Raw genomic sequence first — 21,366 nt, 5'->3', positions numbered from 1 at the left:
CAAATTCCTTGCTGTATTCAATTGTATTTTCCTGTTGAGCCGATGTACAATGGAAAGAATATTCATTCTAGAATCAGGAGTCCCATGTTTAAATCCTAACCTTGTTTACTGTTTAGTTATTTTAATTCATTTCAATTCAGCAAGCCTCAGTTTCCTCAATTGCAAAATATTAGAGTTGGACTGGGTGGACTTTAAAGTCATTTCCAACCCTACATCTATCCCTCCTGGGGTCAAGGCATCAAAGGCATTAGATTCTCCAAAATCCCAATTCCTAAACTATACTCCTCATACACCAAACTTAGCCAACTCATGGCCAAATCAAGGAAGATGTTTCCTGTGACAGAGGTCCCACAGCTTGAAAATGAAAGTCTGAGAATAGACATAATGTTCATATGCCAGCCCTGATATAAGGGAGAGAAACCTAGATTTTGAATCAGGAAGATGTAGGTTAAAATTCAAAGCCAACTAGATAGATTGCTTAGTGGTTAGAACCCTGGACCTGGAATTGAAAGAACTAAGTTTAAATCCTGCTGTGATCTTACTAGCTCTGTAACCTTCTATATGTCTGAGTTTCCTCATCTCTAATAACATTGACTTTGCAGGATTGTTGTGAGGATCAAATGAAATATGAAAAACTTTTCTAAATATTAAAGTGCTATCTAAAAGCTGGTAATTATTACTTTTATTTTCATTATTATCATTATTATTCCATTTCTGATCATTACTAGTTGTCTAACAATAGGCAAGTCACTTCACTTCTCTGAGCCTCAGTTTCATCATCTATATAATGGGAATAAGAGGAACACTTACCTCCCCAAATCATTGTGAAGGCCATTTAAATTAAGGTCCCCAAAGCATGATAGAAATGTGAGCTATACTGCCCTGTTAACCCAGGTAGAAATCTGTCTGCCCAGGAGTGACTTGATTCACAGCAGCCAGATCTTACTTGATGAGCCAAGTGACAGGCATCGAGCCATTTCCAGTCCCCAGAGTCCTTCCTCTTGGAATTTCCCTCATTATTGGTCATGTAGATTTTTTTCCTCTATGATAATGAGATTTCATGAGAGGCAACCACACAGAAAGACAGCTATGGAGAGTGAAACCTTCCACCTTGGCTGAGTTCCTAACCTTCCATTTTGTATAAATTTGCTTTAAATTGCCATGAATAATTGCCTTACAGAATTTAAGAAACAGAGCCTTGGAACCAGAAGGGACTGTTTTATCTAACCATGTCATTTTATATACAAGGAAACTGAGACTCAGAGAGCAGAAGGGTCTTGCTCTGCATCAAACAAGTAGCAGATAGCAGGGCAGAAGCACTGAATTCAAATCCCAGCACTGCCTAGATAATTAATGGGCTATTAGGCAAGGCATAAGACCTCTTTGTTCTTCATTTAACTCCCTTGCAAAATGACTGTGCTAGATTTTGTGCATTCCAAGGTCCCTCCCAGATCTTAATCAGTGATGTTAAATTGTAGTTCAACCCCTCTCATTCCAAAGGTGAAAAAACCGAGAGCCAGACATTGGTGGAAAAAGCACACTTTGGCTTCTTGGGAACCAAGGACTAGAATCCAAATGTCCCAGATCCTAGTCCCTATCATAAATATCATGATATTCCTTTCCTTATGGATGTGTATAGACATAAACGTGAATATGTATAATATATATTCATATACCTACACAATGCATACACACACACACATGCAAACAGATGAAAACACATACAATAGGTGTAATTTCATTTAAGCATTTAGTGAGGGATAACTGTGAAGGTCTCTTCCAGAATAAAAGCTTTGAATTTTCAGTATTTCATTTCTTGACCTTTTCTTTCTCTCTCAACAATGTCCTGAGAGATGGACAATCCTACTGCCCGCCTCCACAGGCAACCCAGGGAATTTTGAACAATGGAGAAAGGTTAGGCAAACCTATCTTGTAAAGCAAGAGACCCACATAGAATCTCACATAGACCCACATAGAAGTTTGACCTAACTTCAAAGGATATTCTGTTCAACCTGGACCTGAACAAGAATTCCTGAAGGATTCCTTGAAGACCTCTAGTGATGGGAAACTCACTACTCCTGAGGCAGTCCATCCCCCTTCTGGACATTTACCTGTAAATGGACCTCATTTTAAGAGGAGCAATTCTAACTAGTAGGAGTAATATTAACACTCCAAGCTGATATATATATATATATATACATATATATATATATATATACATATATATATATATATATAAAGTTTGCAATATACACAATCTCTCTCTTAATAGAGATAGATACAGACAGAGACATTTAAGTATATATATATATATATATGCATATATATATATATATATAAGAGAGAGAGAGAGAGAGAGAGAGAGAGAGAGAAAGAAGGGGAAAAGAGAGAGGGAGAAGGAGAGAAGGGGCAAGAGAGAGAGAGATTTCCTTTTAAACAGTTCTAGAGTCATCATACTCATAAAAATATCCTTATTTCCAGTTATCTATGTCCTCTATCCCAGAATTATCTTATTTTTAGAAGTACACGTTTACATCCTCTCTCTGCCCCCATCAAAAATGTAAACTCCTTAGGTTAGGGAAATATTTTGCTTTTGTTTGTGTATGCTCAGTTCCTTGTACATAGAAGGTAATTAATAATATTAGCATCCCATTTAATCCTCACAGTAAACCTGGCAATGCAGGTGCCTTCCAAACTCTAATCTGAGCCTCTATATATTGTGCCTCATGGTCACCATCAGGACAAGGCAATGGTCAGAACAGAGGGGTGGACTTGACTAGGATCGGAACTATGGAAGTAGCAACTGAAGCCAAGAATTCAGGACAAGTATTTCTGACAGTAAAGGAAGAAAGACACAGGGACCAGAATTAATTCAGAAGCCAAAGGACTGGAGCCCCCAGAGAAGTATAGCTTGAATATTCTGGGGAAATCAGATAAGCCCATCACAATTCTTCAGGAAAACTTCCTGAATGTAGGAGCAGGCGGACCCATAGAATTCAGACCATGTGGGCCGTGTGGAAACAGGCACCGAGTGAGATGATAGGATTGTAGAGGTCAGATAAAACAGGAACATCAAGCACCATTGACACTGAAAGAGTCTGCACAATAACAGTTCCTTCAGTTAGCTCTTCATAAATACTTATTCACTGACAGACAGATTGAATTCCCAGGGTTCCCAGAGGGGACGGTGGTGCCAGACAGGGATAGAGAATTAGCATCAGGCCAGTGTGTCACTGAAGGCAACAACAAGATTAACACAGCAAGAACCATGAAAGTAATGTCTAATGATGGAGCCAGAATTGATGAACAATCATGACCAGACCCATGTTTCGGAAGAACAGACCTGGAACCCTCACTGGTACTGTGAGTCTTATGGATTGCAATCTTGGGAGATTGGGAGTGGGGTGGGGTGGGGGGGGGGAGTCATGTAAATCTCCCCAAACCTCAACAGGTACAGAAATAGAAGAGAAAGTCAGAAGGTCTACACAAATCTCTCATGAAATGAGAGACTTGGATTTATTTCAATGTCTATAGGCTTGGGAGTGAGTTCTTTCTGAATTTTATTGCATTAATAAACCCTTTTCTATATTTTATATTCATACTAGTCTGAGTGTTTGCAGAGGATTTGAAGTCACTTTTCATAAAACAAAATAAATTTGGTTCTAATGTTCTCTGGGTTTAGAGGGTGGTACAAGTCAGAGAGAGTGGCTGATAGATACCCCTAAATTTTATCCAGTTTCTTGTATCAAGGACACATGGATTACAGAAGCAACATCAGTTTGCTAACAAAGGTTCCTTTGTCAAGAGAAGCTAGCATATACTGGTCAAGGCCCCTTCTGCTTCTAAGAGGAAAAGGTCTGTCAGAAGCTCAGGTCTCCATAAAACCTTTCATTCAGGCTATTATTACCAACCTCTAACCCGGCTGCACGTTTTCCCAGAAGGGCTATTAAACGGCAAGGAAGACATGGTGCCCCTCCCAGGCTGCCCTCTGGTGAAGATACTAATGAGAAAAGCCTTGAGCAAAATGTGGGCCAGGCAGAATCAAAAACCACTTGCTCCATTGTTAGCCTGTGCTGAGGCTTGGAAGGATGTGGAAATGAACAAAAAAAATGGATTTTTTTTAAAAAAATTCATTTTTACATTATTAGAGGCAAATGTGACAAAGTCCATGAAATGCTTTGTAGCTATAAAGCAATACATAAATGGGAATTATTGCCATTATTATTACCAGGCCAGACAGACACATGACATGGGAGAATCACACACACATTTACCCTTTACCCACATCAGCCTACAGCATTAACAAAGGCCTAGACGTGCCAAAGGTTAAGCAATCTTAAACACACTGCAAGAAATAAATGTTTCACCAAAATCCTGGACAAGCTGCTATCCTTTGTTGGGCCTCAGTTTCCTCTACAGTAAACAAACAACAATAATAATAATCAACTGGCATTTGTATAGAACTTTAAGGGGTGCAGAGGACTTAGTGAAAATTGACTCATTTAATCCTCATAACAATTCTCTGAAATAGATACTATGAATTTCCCCATTTTACAAATGAAGAAACCGAGGCACAGAAATTCGGCAACTTGCCCAAGGCCACACAACTAGGGAGTGTGTAAGAAGAATAAATCTCAAGTTTCCTTGTTCTACTTTCTAAACTCTCTTCCATATCATATGTGCTATATCCTGAGGACCCTTCCAGTTCTGACGTGCTATGTTCTAAGGTTTAAATTCCGGCGATCTGCTGAAATGAAGGATCTAGTCCTCTGAGCCTGCACAAGGTGCTATGTCTGCTGCCAAATCACATAGAGGGCTTGGTATCCCGGTTTCTATGGATGTGTAATAAGCACATAGAGATTCTGTCTACTTATCACATGGCAAAGGAAATATTTTTAAATTTGTGGATAAATGGGAATTGCACATACACACAAAAGGGCCTACTGTAGGAATGGGGCCTCTGGCTTTCTCTGGCTATTACTGATGAGGGGAAAATGATGGTGGACCTTCGGACTGGGGAGTAGCCTTGGGTTCTTTCTCCCACCTGGGTCAACATATGGTCATGAAGACATGGTTCCCTCTTCTTTGACGTCTTTGTGTTTGTTCTTTCTTGATCTTAAGTCAATAAGAGAGAGAGTGGACCACATTATGAATTTGCATCCTTCAAAAGGTCATAGCAGGGATTGTCAATAGCTGAGTTCAGTGGGGAGTCAGTCTCGAGGATCAACCTACCTGGAAAAGTTCATGAGTGAACCGCATTAACTAAGGAGCCAGAAAAATAAAAAAATAAAACAAAAACACTAGAATACTACAAGTAAGTTTTGTTATTGGCCAATTGTTATTCAGTCATGGCCTACTCTTCATGACTCTTTGGGGTTTTCTTGACAAAGATACTGGAGTGGTTTGTCATTTCCTTCTTTGAATCATTTTCCTTCTGAGGAAACTGAGGCAAACAGGATTAAATGTCTTTCCCAGAGTCACAAGTGTCTGAAGTCAGATTTAACTCAGGTCCTCCTGACTCCAGGGCTGGCACTCTATCCACTGGGCCATCTACCTTTCCTGCAAGCAAACTAGTCACTTGTACCACCTGCTATCACCAATAGGTATGTTTGATTATGTTTGAGACTGCAGAATTAGAGGGGATAGTGTGCTTTAGGCTGGGGGAGGATGTTTGCAACTTCTATGCTTACCACATCTTCTCAGGAAAAATTATTCCAAAAAAGCTAATTGTTGTTCATTGATTACTGATGACATCAATAAGCAATTAACTAGTTAAATGATATTAAAGAGGTAACCGGTCAATTGATTCTGGAAAGAATGTACTAGTTAGGGGTTTTATCTGACAGGCCTGGAGAAAGTACCATACCCTAAGAATAACCTATGCTTACTCTTAGAATTTTGAAGAGTTGTGGCCTCAACTTGACCCAAAATTGCCAGGGTATGGGGCAAATTGGGAGAGTAGCTACAGAGCCTAAACATGTTACTTTGTTTTAACGTCTTTACTATCTCTAACTTTTTTTAGTTCTATATTACAAAATTCTGTATTCTATGGTCTATCGAACTCTAACATGGCATGTTCGGACATTTCATGATCTGTGTTCCCTCCCATCTTTGACGTTCTATGAGTTCCAAATGTCCTATATTCTGTTGCTCTGTGTTCTAATATCTCTTCAGTCTCTAACACTCCAAGTTCTAAGGTTCTCTCCACCTCCTATATATCAATATCTAAGTTCTCTTCTGGACTGAAAATCTAGGACTTAATTTTATAGGATAATTTTATTTGGGATCACATGGCATCTTGAAGAGTCTCTGGACCTAACATCCTAACAGATGACAAAGTTGAGGTCCATGGGCAGTAAAGGAATAATCCTGGTCATCCAAATCGTATGGAATAGAGCCATTTCAAAACCAAACAAGTTTTCAAAAGTTATTCCAAATCAAGTCTCATAACCCCAGCTCTTACCCCACTACTTCATAGCTGCATTCTCAGGGCTCTATATTTCTATAGTCATAACTGGCCCTGATATCACTGGTTGCATCAAAACATAAAATGTTATTATTTGCTCATTGGCCATCATGTCATAAAACGCTTTGGCACCAAGAAGCTATTTCCCCATAGTGGGATGGTAAGTCTGATAAGAGAAGCAGATGACAATAAAAAGCATGTCTATTTCCTCTAATTGCAGAAATCTTTCATTGCCTATAGGATAAATAAGAGGCCTCTGTGATTTACCAGACCAAAAAAACAATGTTGGGATGATGTGATAACTGAAAAGACAGGGGCATTAACTACCTTCTGGAAGACAGACCCTATAGTCAGCTCAGATAGTAATAACAACAATGCTAATGACAATGACAGGAAGAATAGGAACGATTTCTAGCCAGAGCTCATCACGGCTTCTGTAGTGCTTTCTTTACATCAATCTTATAAGAAAAATAACTACAATGATATTTTGTATTTTCTTCTTTCTTGGATTAGACTTGTGATGTCATAGATATAGGGAATTCTAGGAAGAAATTCCCTATACTCATGTCCCTGCTCTTAATGATCTTCATAAGACACTGAGAGAGTAACCTGGGGCATCACGAGATTTGTCCAAAGTCATTCAGGTTGGAAATCCAGCATTTCTGGATTCTGAGATCTGGTCTCTACCACTGTGCTTAGACTAAATGTTTGATCAATATATACAGTGAAGGGCCTATTATGCTTGGCTGAGGATATGTAAAGGAAAATGAAATGGTCTCTGCCCTCCAAAAGCTTACATTCTAAATGAGAGTAATAACACTAACACTAGTAAGCCATTTTCCACAGCATGAATCACTTTGTAAACCACTATGAGATCTAATTTTCATAATTTGTAAATGAGGTAAATGAAGATAAGAAAGCTTAAGATAACTATCCATGGCCAATGAATCACAGCATTGTCTATGTTACATGTAAAAACAAACTAGGTCGCCCCAATTGTGTCTCCAAGGTTCTGTTCTCCTCTACCCTTAGTAACCTCACCAACTGCACACTAGGTCTCAAGTTTCATTGTATTAACTCTAATTGCCTATTGGGAATTTCAAATAGTCTGTCCCCTTAGTCTTCTCAAACTCAGCCTCTCCAAAGAGAACTCATTTTCTTTTTGCTTACATCCTCCTTCTTGCAAATCTCCTAATTCCTCTCAGGCTCTACCCTCTTTTCAGTGTCCTGGGTTTATAACTTCAACATTACCCTGCACTCATTCCTCTCCCTCACTTTCCATATATCCAGTCATTATCAAATCTTACCATTTCTACCATCACACCTTTCCTTGAATTCAATCCTATTTCTCCAATTACACAATTACCACCCTAGTTCACATCCTCCCTTTTTGCTTCTGCCTAGACTAACATAACAATCCTATAATTGATTGCCATGTACCAAGATTCTCAGGAATCCAGTCCATCCTAAACACCATTGCCAGAGTGATTTTCATTAAGGGAAGGTATATAACCAGTGACTCTCTTAATTGACTCCAATGGCTTCTAATTGCCTTTATGATAAATATAAATTCTTCTACTTAGTTTATGAACCCTATAGGATCTGGCCTCACCTATCTTGCATACATTAATCTACCTTGTATACTCTACGGTCCAACTGTATACTCTGCTTGTGACATACAATACTCCATTTCCCATCTCCATGTCTTTGCATTAGACATCCCACATGCTTGGGATACCATCCTTCTTTACCTCTACCCCATAGAGTCCTTTTCTTTTTTTTTTTTTTTTTTGGCAAGGCAATAGGGTTAAGTGACTTACCCAAGATCACACACAGTTAGGTAATTATTAAGTGTCTGAGACCGGATTTGAACTCAGGTACTCCTGACTCCAGGGTCGGCGCTCTATTCACTGTACCACCTAGCCACCACTAGAGTCCTTTTCATTGAAGATGTAACCTTCTACATGAAGCCCAACTGCTGATGACTTTCAACTGCTGATGACTTTCCTCCCACAGCACCTTGTTGTAAACTATTTTGAATACATTTCTATTTACTAACTTTATATTTATGACATGCATAATATTACACATCCATATGCATGTGTCTAAAATCATAATAATAGTTAAGAACAGATGGCATTTATAGAGTACCTAAGACAGGATAGCACCGTACTAAGTCCTTAACAAATGTGATCTCATTTGAGCTATATAACTCTGAGAGGTAGGCACTCTTATTCCCATTATCAAGATCAGAACTGAGACAAACAGGTTAGATGACTTATCAAGGGACACACAGTGAGCAAATATCTAGGCTAGATTTGAATTGATGTCTTTTTGATTGTAGGCTCAGTACTTTATCCACATATCTACCTAACTGCCTCATATATAAATATTTGTAAACATATGTATGTATATACATACTTGTTTTCTCCCTTTCTAAAATATCAGCTTATTGTGTTTATTCTAATGTTCATATAATTTCATGTATACGAGGTCATGATGTGGTCCACAGACAATTTCATCATTTTTATCTTCGGTCCCGGAACATAATCTAGTACCTGCCACATATGTTTAATAAATATTTGTTTACTGATTGAGGGTAGCTTGGATCTCTAAAAGAATCCAACAGAAAGCTGCATGGGTACTAGACAAAGAAAGGCCAAGGTATCCAGGTAGGCAGGCAGGATTTGGGACTTATTCTTTTAGCACACATATTCTCTAAGTCAAGCTAAGAATACCTATTCCCTGGCCTCCATATGTACTTGTGGAAGAACACGATTCAGATCTGAGAACGCGAGGGGAAGTGGAGGGGCTCTTGTTACATTTATCAGATCTTGCCAGACCTTCTTTCCCTAAATATCTATCTAACTATAGATAGATAGATAGATAGATAGATAGATAGATAGATAGATGATAGATAGAGTGATAAATATAGATATATCTTTCTAAAAAGCTACTCGACACAAAATGATTAGTTGGTTTTGGAAAGATATTAGTTGGTATTGGGTTGTTATGGGATATTGGGAAATAATATCAAATGAATGCCTTTGAATGCTATCATTAGAAGCCCCAGCATCAACCCTTCAAAATTGCCCTTGGAATCCTGGGGGAAGAAGAAGGGTCCTCCTCATTCTGAGAACTCAGCTTTTCAATGTAAGTGGAGATTAGGAGAGTGACTTCAGAGTCACATTGTCAGATTTCCAAAGGTCTAGGGCAAGATTGGCAAGCCATGGCCCAGTACAGCCTATGGGCTTAAAGATGTTCTTGACATTGTTGAGTACAATATATCTTAATTCAAATATGTAGGAAAAACATTCTTAGTTTAACACCCAAAACAGGTGCTAGCTAAGAATTGGTCCATTTTGGTAACTGGTAATTTGTTGATTCCTGTACCAGTGTGGTAATTTATTTATAAGAGGTACAGAATGTATATAAAAAGTTGCAGAGAGGCAGGTTGTAGGTCTACATAAGAATTATTAGATTTATCCAAAAATCGGAAAGTAGAAGACTGGGGAGGAATGAGCTTTCCATGCCTGGAGCTATTTTAGAATAGGCTGGACAAGCAGTCCATCAGTTGTCCAGATACTAGGATTCAAAGTGAAAACTTAAGAGCCCCTGGCCTCAAGGAATTTGTTTCCCAACCAGGCAGATAATATGTACAAATCAAGATAAAACAAATTCCTGTTACCCTACCCTGAGAGTTTAAGTCAAAGGAGGAGCTTGGTCTGAGTTTGATGCAAAGTAGGGATTCCAAATGTGATAGTGAGGAAGAAGGGCATTACAGGATTAGACAATCCCAATGCAAAGGAGCAGGAGACAGGGTTTTATATATGTCTCAGGGACAACAGGAAGGTCATTCTGGTAGGACTCCAGAGGATATGGAGGGGAATGAGGAGAAAAAGGCCAGAAGAGCAGGAAAGGTTCAGTTATGAAAAGCATTGAATGTCAGATAGAGCAGTTTCTATTTGATCTAGGATGTAATAGAGACCCATTATCACTAGAGGAGTTTACTGAAGGAGGACACGATATGCTCAACCTTGGCTGTAGTTTCATAGTATGTGGAGGATGGGGTCAGGTGGCATGGAGGTTGTGATGGAGGGGTTTTTACTTCAGCCAGAGTTTAGTCTTGAGGATGGCAGAGTACCCTTGTTACCTTGCCTTCTATGAAATGCTTGCTCAAAGACTGAAAGCATTTCCTTCTACTGTATTCATTAAAATTCATATAACTTGGCCTTCTAGTCCATAGCAAATATAATTGGCATGCCTTCATGGATCCTATGAACTGAGACAGTCGCTCACCCTTTCACTCCTTCCTCTGCCATAACTAGGTGTGTCTTGTTATTCCACCACCTTCCTCCAATGTATTTGGCTGTTTCCACGCAAAAATCCATCTTTGCTTTAAACTCATTTATGTCATCTACCCCCACTCAATCACCCATGTCAGACTGTTTCCCATTCCAATAATTCTTTCCTGAGAGAGGGACATTTTCCCCCAGTAATCAAGAAGGCCCAATTGATTCAAAGTGTTAATATTTGCTCGCCACTGAGACTATCTCAGGGTCTCATAATTCATCCAAATGCCACGGACTGCTGCATGGTACATGTCGGGTCCCTGATTGCTGGTGCATGAGCTCACAGCCAATCCCAGAAAACACACTAGACTTGGGTAAACAAAATCTCATCAATGGGAGATGTTTTCCTGTGCCTTTGGCTTGCTGACATATACAGATGAGGAACTGCATAACGGGGCTATAATGGAAACCTGGGATATACGCAAGGCAGAGAATCGGAGCTAATGACTCCTGCATTTGGAAGAGAATGCTAAGAGGTCATTTCCTCCATCCCCCTACCTCCACAAAGGAACACAGCAACAACATCCAAGGCAGGTCTAGCTAATGGATGGATGAAAACAATTATTAGGTTGTTCAGCACTATGAACAGCACTAGAGATGTAAATACAAAAAGCAAGACAAGGCCCTGCCCACAAAGAGCTTACAGTCTAACAGAGCAAGCTAAGACAGACAGAAGGGTTGGTCAAGGATTGGTGTTTTTGTCTGAGAAGTTACACAGTTGATGAAATGAGCATCATTTAATTGGCACCCTGTGTCTAAGTTGTCTTGATTTGATTACCATTTACCAATCAAGAAAGCTGAGCCTCAGAATGGGAAGGTGGAGAAGCAAAGTGACATGTCAGGAAGATGACCAGTGTGCAGCGTGCTTGGGAATGGGTCTGGTTAAATATGGCAAATTCCCATCAATTTGGAGAACAGGGCCAGTGTGTTATTTATAGCAATCAAAAAGGATTAAACTAGCATATAGAGAAATCATTATTTCTCCATCCTTCCTGATGATTGAACCAGAAGGCATGTTAGATCTTTGGGACTTGGAATCTGAACAATTGAGTTCAATTCCTTCTCCTGACTTTCCCTGGCTGTGTGACCCTGAACATGTCCCCTCAGCACCCCTAGGCAACGCTCTAAGACTGTAACTTGCAAACGAGTTTCCAATTTGCTTTGTTAGAAGACATTCTTTTTAGGTATTTTAAAAATTTTATTTATTTAAGGCAATGGGGTTAAGTAACTTGCCCAAGGTCACACAGCTAGGAAATTATTAAGTGTCTGAGGCCAGTGGTCTATCCACTGTGACACCTAGCTTACCCTGATGAAAGACATTTACTCCCCAGGAACTACTTTAAAAAATTAAATCATAGGTCCTGCCAATGACATGTGCAAACATGTGTGTATGTGTGCATGTGCATGCTCGTGTGGGTATGGGGATATGTGGGTGTCAGTGTACATACATATTCCATATATGTGTAATATATATATATATATATATTCACAAACACATAATTCATTGCTGTGCCTCCTCCAGTGTCCAAGAGATGTTCTGCATGTTAACTAAACATTTTTTAAAAAGTTAAATGAATGAGTAAATCAGCTGCTGCCACTGATACTATTGTTTACAACTGTCTCTTTTCTAAACTACAGTTCAGATATGAAGGACACATTTAATGTCCCCATTTTACAGGTGAGAAAAGTAAGGTTCAGAAATACCAAGAGACTTCCCCATTGTCACCTAGATAATAATTACCTGATCCAGGATCTGACCCTCTTCCACCCCCTCCAAATCCCTGGTTCCTTCCATTATCTTTCCAAATCTCTCAAACAGTAAACTAAAGAACCTAATTCTGTTTTCAGAGAGATGGCAAAGAGAGCCTCTTTCTTTAGCATAGTGGCTGTTATGTAGTGGATGCATAAATGTTTCTTGACTTGATAATAATAGCTAGCATTTACATAATCCTTGAAACTTTATGGACTTTATATGTTCCAGCTCACTGCAACCCCATGAAGTAGGTATTACTTTGACAGATGAGGAAACTGGAGCAGTGATTAAGTGACATGTCCATGGTCATACAGCTGGTATGTGTCTGAGGCAGGATTTGAACTCGGGTCTTCCCCAACTTCAAGTCTAGCACTTTATCCACTGAATTATTTAGCTGCCTCATCAAACTCATTGTTTAAAATTAGGTCCTAGAATCAGCAGGTCTTTTAAGGCTTTAAGGGTCATGGAATGATTAAGAGACATTCACTCTCCCAGAATTCCACTCTCCTTGGGCTAGCCTTTTGTTTCAATTCAATACAAATCAATTCATCATAATTTATTAAATTCCCACTGTGGGATCGCATAATGTACCAGTGCAGGGGCTATAAAATACAAAAACAAATAAGACAAAGCAAAAACCACATTTAAGGAGCTTCCATGCCAATGATCATTCTTTATGTTTCCAGATTCATCCTCTATCTCAGTCCCCAGACTTCAATGTCTCTGATCTTATTTGAGACTTACTATATTGACTCCAAGTGTCACCAAAAGAGGCAATATGTTTCAATTCTATCCTTGGGCACTACTTTTGTGACCCTGACAAAACTGATTCCCCTTTCCAAGATTTAGTTTCTTCTGTAAACCCCTGCCTTGGTGTTTTAATAATGTATTTATTGTATTGCCCCTTTTCTTTTCTCTATACAAATGAATTTCTGCACAGTTTCAGAAATGATTCACTCCTCAGATCATCTACCATCTACTGAACGCAGGAAAGTGATAGCTTCTTCACCTGGCATTTAAAGTCCTTCATTTTTAACTCCAAACCCCCTTTCCAACCCTATTTCAGAGGGCATCCCTGAATAAATACATTTCAAGCAAACTGATGGTTTAGCATTCCCCATTCAACATAACTTGACCCACTTCTAGGCATCCTCTTGAGCTCTTGCCTAGGCTGTCCAAAATATTCTCCACTTTCTCTCTCCCTCTCAAAATGCCTATCTTTCTTCTTGGTTCTTCCATGAAGTCTTCCTTTATCCATCACTTAAAAGTATTCCCTCTTCTCAAATTTTCATAGATTTCTTTTCTGATGTCTCCCTTGTCTTGGATTATCCTTAAGACAATAGGATTCAGAACTCAAAGAAACAGCAAAGGTCCCATTGTACAATGCCTGTATTTTACAGATAAGCCAAAGCCCAGACAAGTGAAATGATTTCCCAAGTCTTATCCCAGTATCCTAGGATGGAAAGTATCCTTAGAACACACTCAGTCCTGTCCCTTCGTGTGACAAATGAAGAAGTGAACATATCACCCAAACAGCAAGAAAGAGAGGAGGGACCTCAGGCCAGGTCCTCCAACTCTATAGCTCACCCTCTTCCACTAGGTAATGTTGTCTTTATTGTCTGGCTAAGTAGCATATCTCTCAGGAGAATATTAGCTCCTTGAGGGAAAGAATTGTTTCATCTATATCTTTGTATCTATCCTCAGAGCCATTCGCTTTTGTTGGTGGTATTATGTTTTTTTTTTTTGTTTTAGAGACAGAAAGAGAAAGGACAACAAAAAGGAGGAAAGGAAGAAAGCAAGGGAGATGGATGGATATGGATAGATGAAGAGACAGAGGTCAGGAAGCATTTATTAAGTGTCTGTTGCGTTCCAAGTATGATTTTAAGAATGAAAAAATAAAGAGAAAAGCAAAAACAATCCCTAACACAAAGGAGGTCACCTTCTAGCTAGGAAAGACTACCTACCTATCTTTCTATAAACACATATATTTATATAATACATATGGACATATATGATTTTACAAAATTACAAGATAATTGGGGATGGCCTGAGGAAAGAGATATTAGCAGCCAGAAGAGTCAAGAAAGGACACTGTGTATGAAGGTCTTTCAAACATTCCAGCTGAGCCAGAAAATTGGGATTCTAAGCTCCAGAACCAAGGAGTGAGTACATACAAAGCATCAGCAGAGAAAATGTCCTCACCAGGAATTCCCTCCAGCAATGAAACCACAGGCACTGAACAGTCCATCAATACAAAGCGATTTGGGAGGAGGGGAGCACTTACAGTTTACTTTTAACTGAAGCAACTAGGAAAGGACACATTCTTACAGGGTCATAGACTGAGCTGGAAGAGATCTTATAGGTCACTGAATGCAACCACCTCATTTCCCAGATGAGGACACTGAGATACAGACACATTAAATGACTTGCTAAATAATCATATAGGTGTGATTTGAACTCAAGTCTTTATGACTTTAGCCACTGTACCATTTTGCTGGATACTCAGGTCAAAGAAGGAAAAACTTCTCCATTCAGAAGAAAAGGACTCAGCAAAAATATTTTCCTTCTCCTAAAACTGGATCCCCTAGAAGTCCAGGACCCCTCTGAGTTAACTATCAGTCATTCTACTGGGTAATCCAGTACTTCCTTGAGTATTAGATAAGTGGGTAAGACTGCAGTATTCAGAATCAGGAAGACCTGAGAATTCAAACACTGCCTAAGAAAATTAGTAGCTGTAAATGTCTAGCAAGTCATATTTCAAACCCTGAGCAAGTCACTTTGTCTCTCTCGGCTCAGTTTCTTCATCTATAAAATGGGGAGAATCAAATGAGATGATAACTGTAAGGTACTTTACAAACCTAAAATATGATGTTTATAATGAACATTTATTGGGTTATTATTTCGCAATTATTAGGCAATGGATTTGAAATCAAGAAGACTTAGGTTCATATCCCACCTCAGACATTTCTTAGCTGTGTGATCCTGGTATAGGCACTTAAATTTTCTGTGTCCCAGTTTCCTCCTCTGTAAAATGAGCTTGGACTTGAGGACCTCCAAGGTCCCTTCCAGCTCAGACTCTGTGCTATATGGTCTATCTCTCCCCTTTCACTCAAGTCAGCACCTAGCACACTCCAACATGAGTCACAAACTCAGAAGAGTGGTGGACAAGCCAAATTCAAGAAGAACCCAACTGAAGTCTCACTCCAGAACTAGAGGACCCTGTGTTGGAAGCAAGCTTTCTATTGGCAGTCAGGTGAGGCAGGAGATCCCCTGCTGTCCTGAGCTAATCTGTCACCCAGAAAGCTAAATGGGGCTTAAGTAGACCCTGCTGAGCTCCTCTGCCATTCCTCCATGGAATAGGGAGATAAGTTCATTAAGGCAGACATTCCTCTCCATTAAATGATCCTTCACCCAGACTAGCTCATTATAGCTGTCAGTGTCTCTCTCATTCTGAGCTGCCACAATCTCAGGGAAATCCCTAATGCTTGGAGTCACAAGGGACGCCCAAGATGATTATAGAAGCTCAATTTACATTAGCTTTAAGGCTGAAAATAGCTGTGATGACAATGCTGCAGGATACTCGGTGAGAGAATTAGTGTCATTTTACAGGTGGGGAAACTGAGGTTCAGAGAATAGAAATGAGTTGGCCAAGATCACACATTTAACAAGCATCAGATCCCCTCTGTCAGTCTTTCCACTGCTCTGCTGTGGTTCATACCATATAACTGTCAGAGATTCAATTCACTGAATCACAGAACCTCAATTATCTCAACCAGTCAAAGTTTGAAAAGAAAAAGTCTCTATAACTTGTTCTACAAGGGATCATTGAGTGTTTGCTAGATAAGACTCACCCAGGCAACCCAGCCATTCAACTGCTGGACAGCTCCCATGGTTCCCCACAATCTCAAGTCTGAAATGGTCTCTTTAAAACTGCTACCCCATAGCACCCAGAGCTTAAGCACCAGTGATGTGCAAGTTACTGCATTGCCATTTGCATGAAAGAAGAATTAACCTGTCTAGTCTGGGAGCATGATGACGTTTGCCTTCATTCTCAAAGAAGACCCTAACATCAAGGAGGTGACATCACGACACAGACATAAATTGAATTTGAGTGGGGGGGGGGAGATCTGTTCTAGGTCACCAGCCTCACTTTCTCCTCTGGAGTCATCTGGTTTCAGTGGCCAGATATGAATCAGCATGACTGGAGATGGCCCTGTAGGTGAGGCAGTCAGGGTTAAATGACTTGCCCAAGGTCACATAACTAGTAATTTTCAAGTGTCTGAGGGTGGAATCAAACTCCCAACCTTCAGCCTCCACTTTATCCATTGTGTCATTTAGCTGCCCATAGAGATATCATGGGTTACAAAGGTCACCCTGATACACAGTGTCCCCCAAACCATCTATGTGTAGGAAAAGAGAGACAGTGCTGAGGATCTTACTGGTTTGTCTGTCTATCTGCTCTAGAAGGGGATGATTCCAAAGTGAAACAACTCAATCTCAAACAAAAGTGATAAGAACAGCATCAGAAATATGTTTCTGGGCCATGATGCAGGAAAATGATTTCAAGGTTCCTGACATGTATCAGTCAAATTATGTAGTAGGTTCTTAATGTCTATTGATGATGTCGATGGAGAGTCTAAGGCACTTGATCCAGGTTTATACTAACCCTTTATGTCAGAGGGAAGACTTGAACTCAAGTCCTCTTTCAGGTCAACTCCCTACCACAATGCAATTCTCCCTCTCACTCATTATAAATGACTACAGAAACTTGATTGTTCTTCATTACTGACTGATGAGAATGAAAAGGGAATGCTATATAGAATACAGAATGTGACAGCTCAAAGAAACCTTAGCACACAGACCTGAGCTAGAAGGAACCTTAGAACACAGGAGATTGAAACTCAGAGGGACTCTAGGGCTATAGAATGTTAGAACATAGAACACAGATGGTTAAAACTTGAAGAGACCCAAGCATATAAAATGTCAGCACTTGAGGAGGAGTTTAGAACACAGAATGTTACCTGGAACATTTGACTTTCAGAACTAGAGGCGACCTTAATGGATAAATGTTTGAGCTTCAAAAAAAACATCAGAATATGGATTGTATATGAACACAAGGCATCAGAACTGAGGGGACTTCAGGAGAAAGAATGCTATAAAGTTCACAGAGCTGGAAAGAACCTTAGAATATTAAAGATGAAATGCTAAAGCTGGAAAGGACCTCAGTGACTCTCTTGGTGGCACAGTATTTAGAAACTCAACCTCTGATGAAAGAAGATTTAACTTTCTGATTTCAGATCTACATACTTAATTACTGTATGACTCTGGGACAGTCACTTCAGCCTCTTTGCCTCAAGTTTCTCAAGAGTAAAAGGAACTGAAGAAGGAAATGACAAATCACTCCAGTATCTTTGCTAAAAATAAAATAAAAACAAAGCAAAAGATAACAAAAATAAACAGAGTCATAAAGAACACAAAACAAGAAAGGCCAAAACAATCCTTGCCCTCAAGGAGCTTATATACTAACAGGGAATTTCAAAGGGAAGGCACTCAGATTTCTCTCAGTTGTCTAGGAAACTCTCTGAAGTTGCACAAAAGATGATGACTAGCACTAGTAGAGGGAGTTTTCTTACCCTGGAGTTCCCTATGTCAATGAAATCAATAATTCAGACCTAAGTCCTCCACAATTCAGTTAAAAACTTTTCTCCACCACTTATGAAAGAAGTAGATCTAGTGTTAATATTGCCATTTTGCACATACAAAAACTGAGACTCAGAGAGGAAAAATGACTTGTCCAAGGAAACACAACTAGTAGTAAGAACTACTCCACTCCACAACCTTGTGGGGTGGAGAATGGAAAAACCAACTCTTTTTTCATCTTTTTTTTAGATAATGCTTTTAACCCACAGAACTGGGAGAAACCTGGGTGTTCATACAGACAGCACAAAGGTAGCTTGCCCAGGTTATGGATGAGAAAACTGATACTCTTAGAGATCAAATATTATAGCTGAAACATATATACATATATCTATATAGATTGAGAGACATACACACATACATATATAGCCACAGTGAAAAGAGTGAGAGGTGAAGTCAGGAAGACCTGAGTTCAAATCTTGCCACAAGCAATTACTAGCTATATGAACCTGAGCAAATTGTTTATTCACTCTGTACTTCAGTTTCCTCACTGGTGAAAAAGAAGACAACTGTTTCCCAGAACTATTTTGAAGATCAAATAAGATAATATTTGCAAAATCCTTAACACTGTGACTGGCACCTAGCAGGTGCTTAATAAATGTATGTTTCCCTTCCTAGTAAGGTGATTTTTTTTAAAAAAAAGTTCTACTTAGAGGGGCAGCTAAGTGGCATAGTAGATAGAGCACTGGCCCTGGAGTTAGGAGGACCTGAGTTCAAATTCTGCCTTAGACACTTAATAATCACCTAGCTATGTGACCTTGGGCAAGTCATTCTAAATCCCATTGTCATAAATAAATAAAATTTAAAAAAACAAAAAAAAGTTCTAATGAAGGGGAAACTAGGTAGTATAGTGGATAAAGCACAGTCCCTGGAGTCAGGAGGACCTGAGTTCAAATGCAGTCTCAGACACTTAATAATTACTTAGTTGTGTGACCTTGGGCAAGTCACTTAACCCCATTGCCTTGCAAAAATAAAAAAATGAAATAATAAAAAAGTTCCATTGATGTCTTTTGAATTAACATTATAGTTATTTCTGGATAACTACACTCCATCCTTACCTTTGAACTCTTCCTCATAACAGAGAAAAACAGTGAAATGAATGTAATCAACACAGCGACCTGAATTGAACCTCTTTGCCCATAATCCTTCACTTCTGCTTGAAAGAGGGATGTGTTTTCCCTTATCTGTTCTCTAGAAGGATGACTAACTGTTGTACTTATCCCTTCTTTTTTGTTTCCATTATGATAGTCATCATCTATATTATTCTCCTATCTACTGATTTCACTCTATAACAGTTTGAAGGATTCTAACTTTCTCCAAATTCCTCACATCCATCACTTATTAGCATCATTTACTGAACTGAAATCACCTAGCTTCACTTTGGGGGCTCTTTTTAAGGAATTAAATAGTCTCTGTGGAAAGGGGCAGATTCAGGACTGAAACTCCAGTCTCATGACTTAGGGGCCAACATTCTTCCTTGCTGGAGTTCCAGTGCTCCCTTCCTTAGCTGGTTGAGCTCTCAGTCATGCCAACAGACTATGGATCAGAGACTCAGCATGACAGTAGCCAACAAGTCAGCAAAAATGGAACCAGTATGAGAGTGATGGGAGCAGGTGTCCCATTGCGCATTCAATTTGTAAGCTGCCATGGTATGTCCTGGGGACGATTACTCAGACCTTAATGAACACACAAAACTGTCCAAAGAATTGATAAAAATGGCAACTATTTGGAATCTGCCACATAGCAGAGGCAGAAAGCAGAGAGTAATGGGTACTTAGTCCAAAGGTCTCTACAGGAACTGTTTATTAAGGTCTGGAAGCAATGCTCTAAAATGGAAAGGACATCATTCTTTAATGAGACATGAGATTATAGATTAAGATCTGAAAGGGACCTCATGGGTCATTAAGTCTCCTTTTACAGATTAGGAAACTGAGATCCTGAGTTGGCAAATGACCTGATCAGCTTCACACAGGTAATAAGAAGAGCCACGATGTAACTCCAGGTCATAGGACCACAAGATCATCAATTTGAAGCTGAAAGAGAATTTAGAGGTCAACTGGATCAGATCACCCCCACTTTCATAGAAGAGGACTCTAGGGTACCAAGAGGTAAACTGTCCAGGATCACACCCAAGATACACAGTGGCTGAGTCAGGTTTTGAACTCGGGACCTTTGATTCCACAGCCAGGGTTCTTTCCATTCTATCACTCTGCTCAGATTTGGGTTTGGAATTGGTCCCTGATAGCCTTTGTGACAAGACCAAGTCACATTGCTCTTCCAGACTTCACTATCTGTACCTGAGAAATGGAGACTATATGTAGACTTTGCCTACTTATTAGATTACAATCTCGTTGAGAATAACATTTGGTTTTTACCAATTAATTAGAATTTCTTAAGTACCTACTACAGGTACCAGCCACAGTACTAGACCCTGGGGATGATACAAAGACAAAGAGGGAAACAGAGCTTACATATCTCCCTGCTCTCTGGTTCACACCCTTCACTGGAGACCATGCTCCAGATGTTTGAACCTCAAGAGGCACATCAGTGACTGCCTCAACCGGACCACAGTTTCAGGCAGGGCTGAAGCATGGTCGATGTTCCCTCCTGCTCCAACATAACCAGTGAGCTTCTCAAAAGTTCTGTCAATCACCTTGCTGTCATCCATCCATCCTTCTCTTCTTAATCCTCTTCCAATTCTAGAACCATAACCCATCATTGCTGAACTGTTCCTGAGAGGAGTAGGACAATCAGCTCACCCAGAGCTTTGTTCCTCAGTCTGTAATTCTCCAGCTCAAGGTGTCTTTCCCAGGTCGATTACCAAGCCGTGTGTGTGTGTGTGTGTGTGTGTGTGTGTGTGTGTGTGGTGCGCATTGTCTCCTTTTCCTGTCGTTGCTTTCCTACGTGTATCCAGAGCACGTAGGATAGTGTTTGGCACGTAGCCAAGCATTTTTCATTCATTTATTCATTCATCCACATATAGATGCATATGCAAAATAAACACATTGTATTTGGAAGGGCAATCATATTGGGGGTGGGGGATCTGAAATTTGCATGTACATCTTTAAATTCAAAATACAATAACTCATATAATAATA

The sequence above is a fragment of the Macrotis lagotis genome, chromosome 2 (assembly GCF_037893015.1).
Source record: "Macrotis lagotis isolate mMagLag1 chromosome 2, bilby.v1.9.chrom.fasta, whole genome shotgun sequence".
Lineage (NCBI taxonomy): Eukaryota > Metazoa > Chordata > Mammalia > Peramelemorphia > Peramelidae > Macrotis > Macrotis lagotis.
Note: the sequence above shows the minus strand (reverse complement) of the source record.